Below are 15,035 nucleotides of genomic sequence, written 5' to 3'. Positions count from 1 at the left end.
TTAGGGAGAAAGACTGGAATGGAGTAGTGTTGGGGCTTGTTAATGAGAAAAGCCAGAGAAATGCCCGAGATACAGGAAAAGCCCCCAGATGCTCCCTTCAGCAGGGCCCTGGGCATCCTCTGGCCTCCCAGTGGCTGGGGCTGAGTTAAGGGGAGGCTCATTTGTTGCAAGAATGGCGCAGAGGGGTCTTGGACGCAGGGAAGGTGCCAAAAGAACTTGTGTCTAGGGCTCGGCGGAAGCAGGAGTGTGGAGTCCAGGGTTCGGAGCCGTGGCTCCTAGGTCACCCATTGATGAGGGCAGGATTTAAACGCATGGTGTAGGAGGGCCGTGTGGGCACCAGCGCTAGGGGTGTGAGAGGGCCGAGTGGGTGCCAGGACTAGGGGTGTTGAGGGCCGCATGGGTGCCAGTGTTAGGGGCATCAAGGGCCAGCCACATGAGTGCCAGCGTTAGGGGCATGGGAGGGCAGCGTGGGTGCCAGGGCTAGGGACGTCAGAGGACCATGTGAGTGCCAGTGCTAGGGCTGTCAGAGGACCATGTGGGTGCCAGGGCTAGGGACGTCAGAGGACCATGTGGGTGCCAGTGCTAGGGCTGTCAGAGGGCCACGTGGGTTTCAGCACTAGGCGTGTTGGAGGGCCGCATGGGTGCCAGTGCTAGGGACCCCTCCCACTTCAGAAGGACTTTCAACTCCCGCCTCGCTGCCAAGCCCACTGCCTGGGGAGGGGTCTGGAAACCATCCTTGAATTTGCCCCCTGTCTCCCCATTCTTAGCATCATCCTGACTCTTCCTCTGCCCTCCTCACCCCAAAGTCCCAGAATGCCAGGCTGCTGCACAGATGCCCCCTCACAGCCCAGGACCCAGGCCCTGCCTGTGCAGGGGCAGTACCCATGCAAAGAAAACATGGGCAATGAGAAATGTCAGGTTCCCAAATTCCTGAAGGACAAGATCTCTCTCTAACTGCGAAAGTTTCAAAGCAGGTCGAACGTGTCTTCTCAGACAGGTTTGGTATTTGCACCACAGGAATTTGGGCTCATAGAGACCATTTAGCCTGAGCTACACAGCAGCAGGACAAACAGCGACAGATGTTTGCAGTTAGAGCTCTCGGGATCTGAAGCCTCCTACAGATGGTGAGGAACCCTGCCTGGGAGCACAGAAAGCACGTTAAAGAGAGCGTCTGCGGGACACCTGGAGGGGCGGCAAGGCATGTGGGCTGAGCACGCTCTCCCCCAGACTCCCGTGCAGCCCCTTCCCAGGCATCGTGTGCACAGGGCACTGACTCACTCGTCCTCTCTTCCTCTCGCACCTGGGACACTTCTTTACCAAGCAGCTAAATGACAAAGCCACTAGGATTAAAAGCCCTTCCTCACATGCCCTCGGAGTAGGAGGGCTGGCTCTGCTCCATCCCAGCTCACAACGGTGGGAGAAGAAAACATCTTATTCCTGGAGGGTGAGCAGTTGTCTTCGGCGGGGTCAGTCGTGAGCTGTGCGCAGACGTGGTGCAGTGTGTGTGCTGGGATGTGGTGTGGCCCCCAGCCATATCCGCTGCCCTGTGTCTGAGCCCAAACCTCCGTCCTGCAAGTGCCTTGTCATTCAACCGTCAGCCTCTGACTTCATTCTCCTGAATGTTGTTTCCTCTGTTCAGTGACGGTATTGAAAGTCTGATAGAGCGTTTGCTAATATAAATAAGATCATGCAAGAGAAGTGCTAAGCCCAGTGTGAGTGAGTAGCAAGTCCTCAGTGAAGGCATCCAGGGCTTAGAAGGGAGTGATGTAAGGCTGTCAGACCTGAGGAAGTTCCCCCAGGGTGGGAGTGCTATTTTCAAACAAAATTTTTTTTTCCAAATTCCAGCATTCAGAATATTTCCCAGTGCACTTCAGGTGGAAAACAAGCAGCAAGGCTACCGTTTCATGCAGTTGGTGTTGGGTTACAGAGCAGAGTGAGTAAAGACCAAGAGAAACTCGGTCTCAGGAGAGGCACCATGGAACCATTTGCCTCCAGCCATTGGCACTGCCACCCCTGGATCTTGGGCAGGGGGCATTGGGTTCCCTGCTCCCTGCGCCCAGAGAGCTGTGAGTGCACGGAGCTCTCACTCATTCCTGATGGCTCTGCTTGGAGCACACAGCTGGGTGTGCAGAGCGTGGGGCTGGGCTGACATCAGCATCCACCTGGCGATGCAAGGAGGCACCTGCCTCTACAGAGTCTGCGTGTGGGCCTGTTATCCCAGACTGCATCCTGCGGAGTCAGAAGCAAAGCTGGTATGAGCGTCTGCACGCTGCATGAATGGGTGAGACCCACCAGAGATGCTACTCGGGGAGGCCAGGGCCGTGGCGGTGGGAGAGCTCTGACCCAAGGCCTCTTCCTGCAGAGGCCGATGCCCAGCAAGGATCTCACCACAAAGCTCATCCTCAGCACAGCAAAGGGGCTTGATGCTAAAACAGGACGGGGATGTGGGGGTGATTGAAGAAGCAGAAAGGAGTGGAAAACCACACCCCGCTCTGTCCAAAGCTCAAGGAGATGGTGAAATTAATACCTAAAGCCCTGGTGGCTGGCATGAGGAACCTTTAGAAGTCCGGGGGTCTGAGGGCACCCTCCTGGTGGGTGGACAGGACAGCGGAGGGCTGAGGAGGTGCCCGGGAAGGCTCGGCTGGCTCTCAGAGGGCGCCGGGCTGGTGGTGTCAGGGAGGGAGAGGGAGCAGGCTGGACCCGCAGCCCTGTGGCCACCACGCATCCCAGCGTAGAAAGGACTTGAGCTCTCCTGAGTGCCACATGGTGTCACACCACACTCTCTCTGTTTTCTCTATTTTAGAAGCTGGTGATGAGAAGAGCCCAATGCTGAGTCGTCTTTGTGGCTGCTGGATTCGTCTATTCTCTCAGGGCCATGAAGGAACACCTGAGACGGGGTAATTGATAAAGCAAAGAGGTTAATAGGCTCATGGGTCTGCTGGCTGTATAGGAAGCATAGCAGCTTCTGCTCTGAGGAGGCCTCAGGAAGCTTCCTCCTGGCAGAAGGTGAAGGGGGAGCAGGCGGGTCACATGGCGGGAGCAAGAGGAAGAGAGAGGGTGGGAGGAAAGGTGCCACACACTGTTAACAACCACATCTCTCGTGAGAGCCCACTCACTGTCACGAGGACAGTACCAAGAGGGATGGTGCTAAACCATTGGTGGGAAACTGCCCTGTGAACCAGTCGCCTCCCACTAGGCCCAGCTTCCAATGCTGGGCCCACCCTGTGGCCTTACTTGACTTGATGACATCTGCAAAGAACCTACTTCCAAATAAGGTCACAGCCACAGGCAGGAGGCTTGGAACACAACGATTACAAACTTAAAGTTTAAAGCATTTTAAAAAAACAGACCAGGAGGCTTTGATTACGTGCTCTGAGCCTCTTCTTTACTTTCTTTGTGGTCGTGTGTTGACTTGAACTCATCAGTGTGTTTGTCTTGTGTGTTTTCTCGCACATCTTCTACGCATGAGTTCCCCTAGGGCAAGGACCTCACCCCATACTTACCTATCTGAGGAGTCAGGGCACAGGGTAGGGGACAAAGGTCACCGACCAACTCCTGCTTCCTCCTCACATCTTTCCAGCCCCCATTCAAAGGACCCTCCATTTTCTGCCGTGAAATCTGTTTATTTGTGGTTGGACTCTCTGCTGGTGGCCAGCCCTGGTGTCTGAAGTTCGGAATGTGGTGTTATGCTCTTGCATGTTGTGCTTAGAAAGGCTTTTGTTGGAAAAGCCTGTGTGAAGCCGCTGGCACCTGTTATGTGAGCACGTGTGGCTCTATGCTGACTTGTTGCCATTGGGCCCTGGGGAATGACGGAGAGAAAAGATAAATTGGGAAGGAGAAAGCCAGGTGTGCAGTAAAAAGGTGTGAAGAGAGCAGAGCTGGATGGGGGGACAAGTGAGGAGGCTGGGCATGAACTGCCATCTGGAGACACAAAGAGGAGGGGGTGCCTGTGTATTTTGTGCAGTTGAACGACCCAGGTTCAATTCTTACCTTCATTCCACTCTGAGCCTCAGACCCCCATTCACAGAAGTGACCCGTGCCACGCAGCTCATGAGTCAGGAGAATTAATGGGACCAATGGAGCCTGTGACTGCTTGGCTCCAATGACAAGCACACAGTAAGAAGCCAATAATGCGAATGCTTTCTGCCATTCGCACCATTTTCATTTGTACGTGGCTCTTTAGGAAGACTAGTAAAAACGTTCCTCTGTTGAAAAAAAATGCTTTAGTTGAAAATAAAGGAGTTCGTCTCTTGGTGGAAGATGAAATATTCACATTAGCTTCAAGGATTTTCTTGTAATCACATTGAGATCTTAGCCCGTTTAATGCAGCATAATACATACACAGTCATTTCAAACAAAGACCATGTCAAAAATGACACTTTGGAATTTTTTTCTTAAAATAAGCAATGTGGGAGAAATTAACTCACAAAGACATTGAATGCTAAAAGGAATACCAAGCCATCAATAAATGAAAACAGAATATTAAAGACACGTTTTCCAGGTTAATATTAAAACAAACAAGGAGGAGAATCCATGAACTAGACACATTTTGAGTGGCTGTAGTTCTTAGAGCAACAGGAGTGTAGCAGCTAGGGAGGAAATTAGAGAAATATTAGGTAGTAGTCATTTCATGAAATGAATATACAAAGACCACCCCCTAAAGGAATTACTGAATACATTCTTCTATTCACAGTAGCAGGAAACAGACTGACATAGTAAATTAGAAAGAGCTGAGCAATACCCATTTTCTAAAATGGACACATTTCTAGAATAGCACATACCCAGACACACCCAGACAGCCTCCCTCTTGGCTTCGTGTCTACAGGGACCAGCTCAGAGTGGGCTCAGAGTGGGTGCCTGCTGAGGATTGCATAAGACTCTTCACTGGGAAGGGAAAAAAATACAGTCACATCTTCAAGTGCCCTCTTTTATAGTTCATATTTGGGGTATGATCTACAATACACATTCTTGATTAGCACAGTAGCACCTCTGAGTACTGCTGTGTACAGATGAGCCTGTTCAAAGGTTCTTATTGATGGGTGTGCACTTGAACACTCCCCAGAAGACAGGAGATGGACAGGACGATGGAGGGGACGCGGAGAAAAGTAGACAGAGAGACCATCAGGATGTCAAAACTGATGACATTGGATGCTTTTCCTAACGCAAGAAAATGCACCATAGACACTATGCTAAACATCTAGAAGGGGTCTGAGAAATGAGTTTCATTGTTTAGAAATTTTTATGTGTAAGAAAGAACTTAAAAAGCACGTTATGGGCTTTAAAAAGAATACAATATATGTGCTTACAGTTTCAAAATGTTCAAGGTTGGTTTTAAATGAAAAAAGAATTAAAGGTTATTTGTAGATTTAAATTTTTATTTGCATTTTTCATAGATTATGATTTTTATCTACTTCTGACACTGGTGTTTTGACAGCATATAATTTATTCTCCATTCAGAGACACACTGACAGCCTAGAGTGGGGAGCAAGACAGGAGAAGAGGTCTCTCTTGTGATGATTCCCTCACAAAAACACCAGTTTGAACATGCAAGTGAAAATACCATCACAAGAGCTAAGTAACACTACCTGGTTAGAGCACAATAAGAAAAGATGTGTCAAATAAGACACAAAGTTCTCTTTTCCATTATCCACACCACCCCTCCTCCAGCCCAGGAGCACAGCATGGAGACTGTCTGCTCAGGGGAAACCAGGAAGTGAGCAAAGATGTCCAAATACTGAGCCCACTGCAGTAAAATCCAGCACTGGGCAGGTCTCCATGGCCCCAGAGTCCAGGTTGGAGCCCAAAGACTGAGCCTCCAGAGCTGCTGCAGTGCCAGGCTGGCCCACATAGCCTCAGGCTTCTGGCTTGCATGGCAAACTTGATGTCTGGCCCACACGACTCCTCGGTCAATGTCAGCAGCCCTGGCCTCCCTACAGTCCTCATCAGCAGGCAGGATGCAGTGGCTCCTAGCTTCAGGTAGGCCCCAGCAGAGTACCAGTGGGCCCCAGGCTTCTGGCTTGTCCCAGCACTGCTCCAGCCAGAGTGAGCCCTGAGCTCTGGCTCACCCAAGCGATGCACCAGCTGCAGCAACTCCAGACTTCTGGCAAGACCCAGTGCCATGCACACTGGTAGCAGCCCCAGGCTTCAGATCTATGGCAAAAAGTTTGCTCAGAATCTCTGGACAGGCTGACTATACACACACATACACACACACACACACATACACACACACACACATACATATATATATATACAGGGTCTTGCTTTGTCACTCAGGCTGGAATGCAGTGTTATGATTATGGCTCACTGTGGCCTCCACCTCCAAGGCTGAAGCAATCCTCCCATCTCAGCCTCCCAATTAACTGGGAATACAGGCACATGCCAAGACACCCAGTTGATTTTGTTTATGTTTTGCAGAGACAGGGTCTCACTATGTTGCCCAGATTGATCTCAAACTCCTGGGCTCAAGCAATCCTCCCACCTCAGCTTCCCAGAGTGTTGGAATTACAGGCATGAGCCACTGTGCCTGGCCCAGGCTGACTACTGAAGGGCTTTCCCAGACAAAGCAAGCCTGAGAAGACTGGAACAGATACCCACCATCTGCAAATATGCCAATATCAATGCATGGCTACAAGGGTTAAGAATAATCAGGGAAATATGACATCACCAATGCAACAAACTAAAGTGTTATTGACCACCCTTTAAAAAATGGAGATATTTGGGAGGCTGAGACGGGCGGATCACGAGGTCAGGAGATTGAGATCATCCTGGCTAACACAGTGAAACCCCGTCTCTACTAAAAAATACAAAAAACTAGCCAAGAGAGGTGGTGGGCGCCTGTAGTCCCAGCTACTCGGGAGGCTGAGGCAGGAGAATGGTGTAAACCCGGGAGGCGGAGTTTGCAGTAAGCTGAGATCTGGCCACTGCACTCCAGCCTGGGTGACGGAGCGAGACTCTGCCTCAAAAAATAAAAAGAAGTGGAGATAAATGAACTTCCTGAAAAAGAATTTAAAGTAACTTTTAAAGAAGCTTAGTGAACTTCAAAAAAAAAAAAAAAAAAAAAAAACAGAGAAGCAATTCAATGAATTAAGGAAAACAATAACTGGCCAGATAAGAAATTTAATAGAGAGATTGAAATAATTAAATAAATAAAACAAAAATCCTGGAGCTGAAAAATTCAAATACAATGAACAAAATGAAAAATTTAATAGAGAGTATCAATAGTAAAATTGATCAAGCAGAAGAAAGAATCTGTGAACTCAAAGATAAGCCATTTAAAAATATACAGTCAGAGGAAAAAAAGAATGAAAAGAAATGAACAAAGCTTATGAGATTTATGAAACAGCATAAAAAGAGCAAATATTTGAATCGTAGGCGTTAAAGAAGAAGAGGAAGATAAAGTAGTAAAAAGTGTGTTTAAAGAAAGAGTTAGAAAAAAAAAGAAAGAGCAGCAGAAACTTTTAAAACCTGAAAATACACATAAGTATCCAGGTGCAGGAAAGTCAGAGGTCACCAATCCAAATAAGATTCAATCCAAATAAAACTACCCCAGACATATAATCACATTGTCAAAAATCAAAGACATAGAGAGAATTCTGGAGACAGCAAGAGGAAAAAAAGCAAATAGCATATAAGGGAGTTCCCAAACCGCTAGCAGCAGACCTTTCAGAAGAAATTTTACAGGAGACAGTGTGATGATATATTCCAAGTGTTTGAGAAACAACAACAAAAAATGCCAACCAAGAATCTTGTACCCAGCAAAGCTGTTCTTCATTAATTAAAGATGGATATTTTCTTAGACAAAAGCTGAGAGAGTTCATAATCACGAGAGCTGTCATACAAGAAATGCTAAAGGGCATTCTTTCAGTATAAATTTATTGGTAAAAGTAAGTACACAGTCAAATTTAGAATATTCTACCACTATAGTGGTGGTGTGCAAATTACTTATATCTTTACTATGAAGGTTAAAAGACAAAGTTATTAAAAATAACTATAGCTGCAAAAAATTTTTAAGGGATATGCAGTGTAAGAAAACATCAAAACTTCAAAATGTTGGCAAAAGGAATAGAGTAAAAGCATAATTTTGGGGGTGTGGTGAAGTATGATCAAAGCTAAGTTGTTATCAGTTTAAAATAACCTGTTATAAATATAAGAGTAAGCCTTATGATAACCAAGAAACAAAAACCTATAGTAGATACAGAAAAAATGTAAAACAAGGAATCAAAACATGTCTCTAATGAAAATTACTTAATCATAAAAGAAGATGTAGTAAGACAGGAAGAAGGAAACAAAACATCAACAAAACAACTATTAATAGAAAATATAGGTTGGCGCAAAAGGAATCATGATTACTTTTGCAGCAACCTAATAATTAATAAAACAGTAATAGGTAAGTTCTTACTATCAATAATCACTTTGAATGTAAGTTGATCATATTCTCCAATCAAAAGACATAGACTGGCCAAACGAATAAATGAATAAAACCCAACTACATGCTTCCTACGAGAGATTCCCTTCACCAGTAAGGACACACATAGACTGAAAGTGAAAGAATGGGTAAAGACAGTCTATGCAAATGGAAATCAAAAAAGGAATAGTTATACTATCAGATAAAATAGACTTTAAAAAACTGTAAAAAAAAAAGGACCAAGAGGGTCATTAATAACCACAAAAAAATCCAGCAAGAGGATATAATGATTATTAATATTTAATATATTTTATATAATATTTGCTTTATATATTTAGATACTGGAATTGGAGCATACAATTTTATGAAGCAAATATTTAGTAGATCTGAAGGGAGATGTAGACTGTAACACAATAATAGTGGGGAACATCAATATGCCACTTTTGACATTGGTCAGATCAGCTATACAGAAAGTAAATAAGGAAGCATTGAACTTAAACTATACTCTAGACCAAATGGACGTAACAGACATATCTAGAACATTCCATCCAGCAGCTTCAGAATACTCATTTTTCTCAACTGCACATGGAACAGTCTGCAGAATAATTACGTGCTAGGCTACAAAACAAATCTTAACAAATTTAAGAAGATTAAAAGTAACTTTTCTGATCACAATGGTATAAAACTAGGCATCAATTACATAAGGAACTTTGGAAAATTCACAAATACATGCAAGTTAAACATGCTATTGAACAACCAATGAAGCCATGAATAAATTAAAAGGGAAACATAAAAATTTTGTTCAGACAAACAAAAGTGAAAATACGACATACCAAAATCTGTGGGACATAGAAAAAGCAGTTCTAAAGGGAAGCTTATAGCAATAAACACCTACATGAAAAAAAGAAAGACATTAAATAAACAACCTAATATTGAACCTTGAGGAATCAGAAAAACAAGAACAAACTAACCCCAAAGTTAGTAAAAGGAAGAAAATAACAAAGGTCACAGCAGGAATAAATGAAATAGAGACTAAAAAATATAGAAAAGATCAAGAAAAATGAGAGTTGTGCTTTTAAACTGATAAACAAATTCTACTAAACTTTAGTTAAACTAAGAAAAAAAAGAGAATGTGCAAATAAATAAAATCATAGATAAAAAGAGAGGCATTTCAACTGATACAACAGAAATACAAAAAAATCTTAAGAGACTGTTATGAGCAATTATATGCCAACAAATTGAATAGCCTAAAAGAAATAAATTCCTTGATACATATAACTTATCAAAATTGAATCATAAAGAAATAGAAAACCTGAACAGACCGATAATGAGAAATGAGATCAAAACAGCAATAAAAAGTCTCTCATCAAAGAAAAGGCAAGAACTGTATTCCTTCACTGTTTAATTCTATCAAACATTTAAAGAAAAACTAATACCAATTATTGTTAAAAATCTTTCAAAACATTGAAGACAGTGGAACACTTCTCAAATCATTTTACAAGGCCAGCATTACACCTATACCAAAGTTGAACAAGGACAGACACACACACACACACACACACACACACACACACACACACACACATATGCACAAAAAGAAAACAGCAGGCCAATATCCCTGATGAAGATAGATGCAAAACTCCTCAACAAAATACCAGCAAACCAAATTTAACAATACATTAAAAAGATCATTCACCATGATAATGTAGGATTCATCTCAGGAATATAAGGCTGGTTCAGCATATGTAAATCAATAAATGTGATACATCACATTAACATATTTCAGGGTAAAAACCATATAATCATTTCAATAGATGCAGAAAAAGCATTTGATAAAATTCAAAATCCTTCATGATAAAAACTCTCAATAAAATAGATATAAAAGGAAAGTACCTAAACATAATAAAGGCCATATATGACACACTCCAGCTTACATCATATTGAACAAGGAAAAGTTGAAAGCTTTTCCTCTAAGATCTAGAGCAAGACAAGGATGCCCCCTTACCACTTCTATTCAACTTCTAGTACTGGAAGTCCTAGCCAGAGCAATTAGGCAAAAGAAATAATTAAAAGGCATCCAAATTGGAAAGGAACAAGTTAATTTGTCCTTGTTTGCAGATGGCATGATCTTATATATAGAAAACCCTAAAGACTATTTAAAAACTGTTAGAACAAATACATTCGGGAAACTTGCAAGACACAAAATGAACATGCAAAAATCAGTAGTGTTTCTATATAATAACAGGGAACTATCCAAAAAAGAAATCAAGAAAACAATCCCATTTACAATAGCTACCAAAAAAAATAGAAATAAATGTAACCCAAGAGTGAAAGGTCTCTTCATTGAAAACTATAAAATACTGATGAAAGTAATTGAAGTAGACACAAATAAACAAAGATGTTCTGTTTTCATGGATTGGAAGAATTAGTACTAATAAAATGTCCATACTACCCAAAGTGATCTACAGAGTCAATGCCATTTCTGTCAAAATACCAATTCTATTCTTCACAGAAATAGAAAAAATATCCTAAAATGTATATAGAGCCACAAAACACCTCCAACAGCCAAAGTAATCTTGAGCCACAAGAACAAAGCAAGGAGGCATAATGCTACCTGACTTCAAAATATACTAAAATCGACAGTAAACAAAACAGCACTATACTGACATAAAAACAGACACACAGACCAATGGAACAGAATAGGGAGCCCAGAAATAAACCCACATATTTACAACCAACTCATTTTCAACAAGGGTGCGAAGAACATGCAGTGGGGAAAGGACAGTCTTCAATAAATAGCATTGGGAAGGCTGGATATTCACATGCAGAATGACACTAGACCCCTAACTCACACCATATACAAAACTCAATTCCAAACACATTAGAGACTTCAGTGTAAGACCCAAAACTATAAAACTACCATAAGAAAACATAGGGAAAAGCTCAATGACATTGATCTGGGCGATAATTTTTTGGATACATCCTCAAAAGCACAGATAACAGAAGCAAAAATAGACAAATGGGATTACATCAAAATACAAGCTTCTTCATAGCAAGGAAACAATCAACAGAGTGAAGAGACAACCCACAGAATGGGATGAAATATTTGCAAACTGTATAACTGATAAGGAATTAATATCCAAAATACAGTCATGTGATGCTTAATGACAGGAATACGTTCTGAGACGTGTCATTACAATATTTAATTTTTGTATGAATATCATTAGAGTGTACTTACACACACCCAGATGGTACAGCTCACTACACACTTAGCCTATTGCTCCAAGGCTACAAACTTGTACAGCATATTACTATACTGAATACTAGAGGCAATTGTAACACAACATTAGGTGTTTGTGTATTTAAACATAGTAAAAGTACAGTAAAAATATGGTCTTACAATTTTATGGACCACTGTTGTATATGTGCTCCATGATTGTCCAAAATGTTGCACTGGGCATGAGTGTATATAAATAACTCAAACAACTCAATAGCAAGAAAACAACACTTTCTACAGATGGACGAAGCATCTGAGTAGACATTTCTCCAAAGAAGACATACAAATGGCCAATAGATTTATGGAAAAACACTCATCACCAATCATCAGGAAAACACAAATTAAAACCACAATGAGATATCACCTCACACCTGTTAAGACGGCTGTTATCAAAAAGACAAAAGACTTAACAAGTGTTGGCAAGGATGTGGAGAAAAGAGAGCCCTCACACACTGTCGGCAGAAATATAAATTCTGTTGGCAGAAATATAAATTAGTACAACCATTATAGAAAGCAGCATGGAAGATGGGGGAGGAGGGAAAGAGAAGGAGAGGGAGGAGAAAGACAAGGGGAGGGGAGGAGAAAGAGGTGGAGTGGAAGAGGGAGAGGTGGAGGGGGGAAGGGAGACAAGGCAGGAGAGGAGAGGGTGTTTCCAGCTAGGGTGAAGTTCAGGACAGGGCATGGATGCACTCATTTCTATCTTGCCTTCTGCACCTGCTCACCTCCCAACCTGATATCCCCGAAGTGGTCCTTGCCAGAGCACCATGGAGAAGGTGCTGACATTTTCCAAACCAAAACTTGTAGATGTGGCTGGCTCTGGATTAAATACTTGAAACGTGTGACCTGGAACCCTGGTGGGGGTCTAAGCAAGACCCAATGCCATCATCAACAAGTTCTTTGAGTAACTCATTTGCCATTTCTGAGCCTCCATTTCCACAGATTTAAAATAAGGAGGCCCAGGAAGAGATGACCCCTATGGACTCTTTTAGTTTGTCAACATTTTCCTAAGAATCTAGACCTCCTCAAGAGTTAGGTCCTAATTTTCAAGGAACGAGTCGGCTGAGCCCTACAGTGCCCTAGTCATGTTGACACAGATGTGGACGCCAGCCTGGGGACAGGATTTAGCAACTCAGAGCCCGGGAGACTCCTGCCTGTCTAGCTTCCAATGGCTCGTGGAGCTAGGACTAGGGAGGGGTGCAGAACTAAAGTGTTCCTTCCTCTGATAATAGAAAGTGCTCCATTGAAATTCCAACAATTATCCATTCTTCCTTTAGCATTTAATCATCTGGACACTTTCAGAGAGAATCATGAGAGGCATTGCTCTCTGTGAGTTATTCTCCACAGCACCCCAGCGGTGTGGCCTGACTGCCAGCCGATTTGTTCAGATGAGTCAGCAGCATGAGAAAAACTACACAATGATGAGGCCAAATAGTAGTAGAAATCGGAGCTAAATAACATACAGATCCCCTTTGTGTGGCACTGAAGCTGAACAAGACCCTGGGAGTCTACAATGACACAGGCCCTTCCTGCCTGCCGTGTGGATCTGCCAAGTGAACCGCACCACACCCAGCCGCTGAACACCGACCCCCAGGGAACCACACATGCAGGCACACACGTGCCCATCTTGTCTGTTCACCTATTGGGAGGCTGCTCTTCTTTGAGGCCAGGCTCAGAAGCCCTGTGGTCCTTGGGTAGGCCACGGCAGGCATCCTGGGCAGGCCATGGTAAGCGTCCAGGGCACCATCAGGAACCCTACCCGAGGGGTGTGGGGTTATTTTGACCCGCTCTCCTTTCTGAGTGACCTGAGAGGTGTGGACAGCTATCACTGAGGATCCGCTGTGTGGTGCCGCCAGCCTGTGCAGGCTTCCTCAGGGTCTTCTCTCCTCCATTCAGGCTCCACGTTTATCACCAATGAAAACTGTGGGATGGTCAGACCCGAGGCCCCACACAGAGGACGCCATGTGAGACCCTGCTCCAGCCTCCTCCTTCAGAGGAGCCCACGCCAACCTCTGGCTGAGACTTTTCATCCAACGAGGTGCTTCCTACAGTGGAGTCTCACTCCTAAATTCCTGTCCAAGAAACCCACCGGAAGCTGTTTTAGGGCAGGTGGCACCGCAGGGCCATGAGCAGAGGAGATTGTATCCTGAGCTTCCGCTCCCTCTCCCAAAACAGGAGTGCTGCTACCCCTCACCCTACGCTCACCCCCAGCCCACACCCCACAACCCCACACCAGTGGCTACAACTCCACAGGTGAGCCGGCCTGCATGGCACGAGGACACAGTGGTGATGCCACCTGACTCACCTTCAGTAGCCTGCGGACCCAGGTGGAAGGGGGCTCCACGAGGCGGTGGCTCATGCCTCCTTTGGGAACCACATGTTCCAACCCAGCGGCCAGCCCTCAGGTCTGGAGCACCGCAGCACGACTGCAGGAGAAGGAGGTGCCCAGATGGACTGGCGGGCAAGGACCCTCTGGGTCCCATGCCCAGCGCAGGTTGTGGGGAGTAAACCACATCCCCCTAAAGGAAGTTTCCTTCACATCTTCACCCCACAGACCCTGCCTTTCCCTCTGAAACAGCCCTGCCCAAATCCGCAGGGAGGAAGCAGAACCTCCCGCGCCCTGGAACGTGTCAGGTCCCCAGGGGCTGAGCAGATGGCGCCCAGGCCCTTAATCCACGAATGGGAGCCTTTAGAGCCAATGTTTTAAACGCCCACTCTCACACAGTCGGTCGGAAGTTTATGGAACTCAATACTGCTCTTTAAATTAAGGAGTCCAGGCAAAAATATAAATGCTCTCCAATGGGTTTGGCCAATTTCTGAACCACAGAGCTATAAAGGACGTCTGCAGGAGACTGAGGCACAGCAACACCAAGGACAGTGTCAGAAAACAAACTACCAGCTGGCACATCACATCTCAGGAGATTCTGCAGAGGCACAACAGAAATTCCCAGACTTCTAAGATGCAAACAGTCTCAAAGCCTTGGGTGAGGCACATCACCACCACAACCTTAACCCTCTGAGTTCTTAACCCAGAACACAGACATACAGACGAAAATGTGCACACAGCACCACACCACACCATCACCTCCCTATTTGGAAGATGCACACACATACCATTACCATCACCACCTCCACCACCATTATCACCTCCACCTCCACCACCACCTCCTCCTTACGCCCAAACACAAACATGCTCACAGCACCACACCACACCATCACTTCCCTATTTGGAGAATGCACACACACACCATTACTATCACCACCTCCACCACCATTATCACCTCCACCTCCACCACCACCTCCTCCCTACACACAAACACAAACATGCTCACAGCACCACACCATCACCTCCCT

The sequence above is a fragment of the Mandrillus leucophaeus genome, unplaced genomic scaffold (genome assembly GCF_000951045.1).
Source record: "Mandrillus leucophaeus isolate KB7577 unplaced genomic scaffold, Mleu.le_1.0 Scaffold6, whole genome shotgun sequence".
Classification (NCBI taxonomy): Eukaryota; Metazoa; Chordata; class Mammalia; order Primates; family Cercopithecidae; genus Mandrillus; species Mandrillus leucophaeus.
This window is presented reverse-complemented; position numbering follows the sequence as displayed.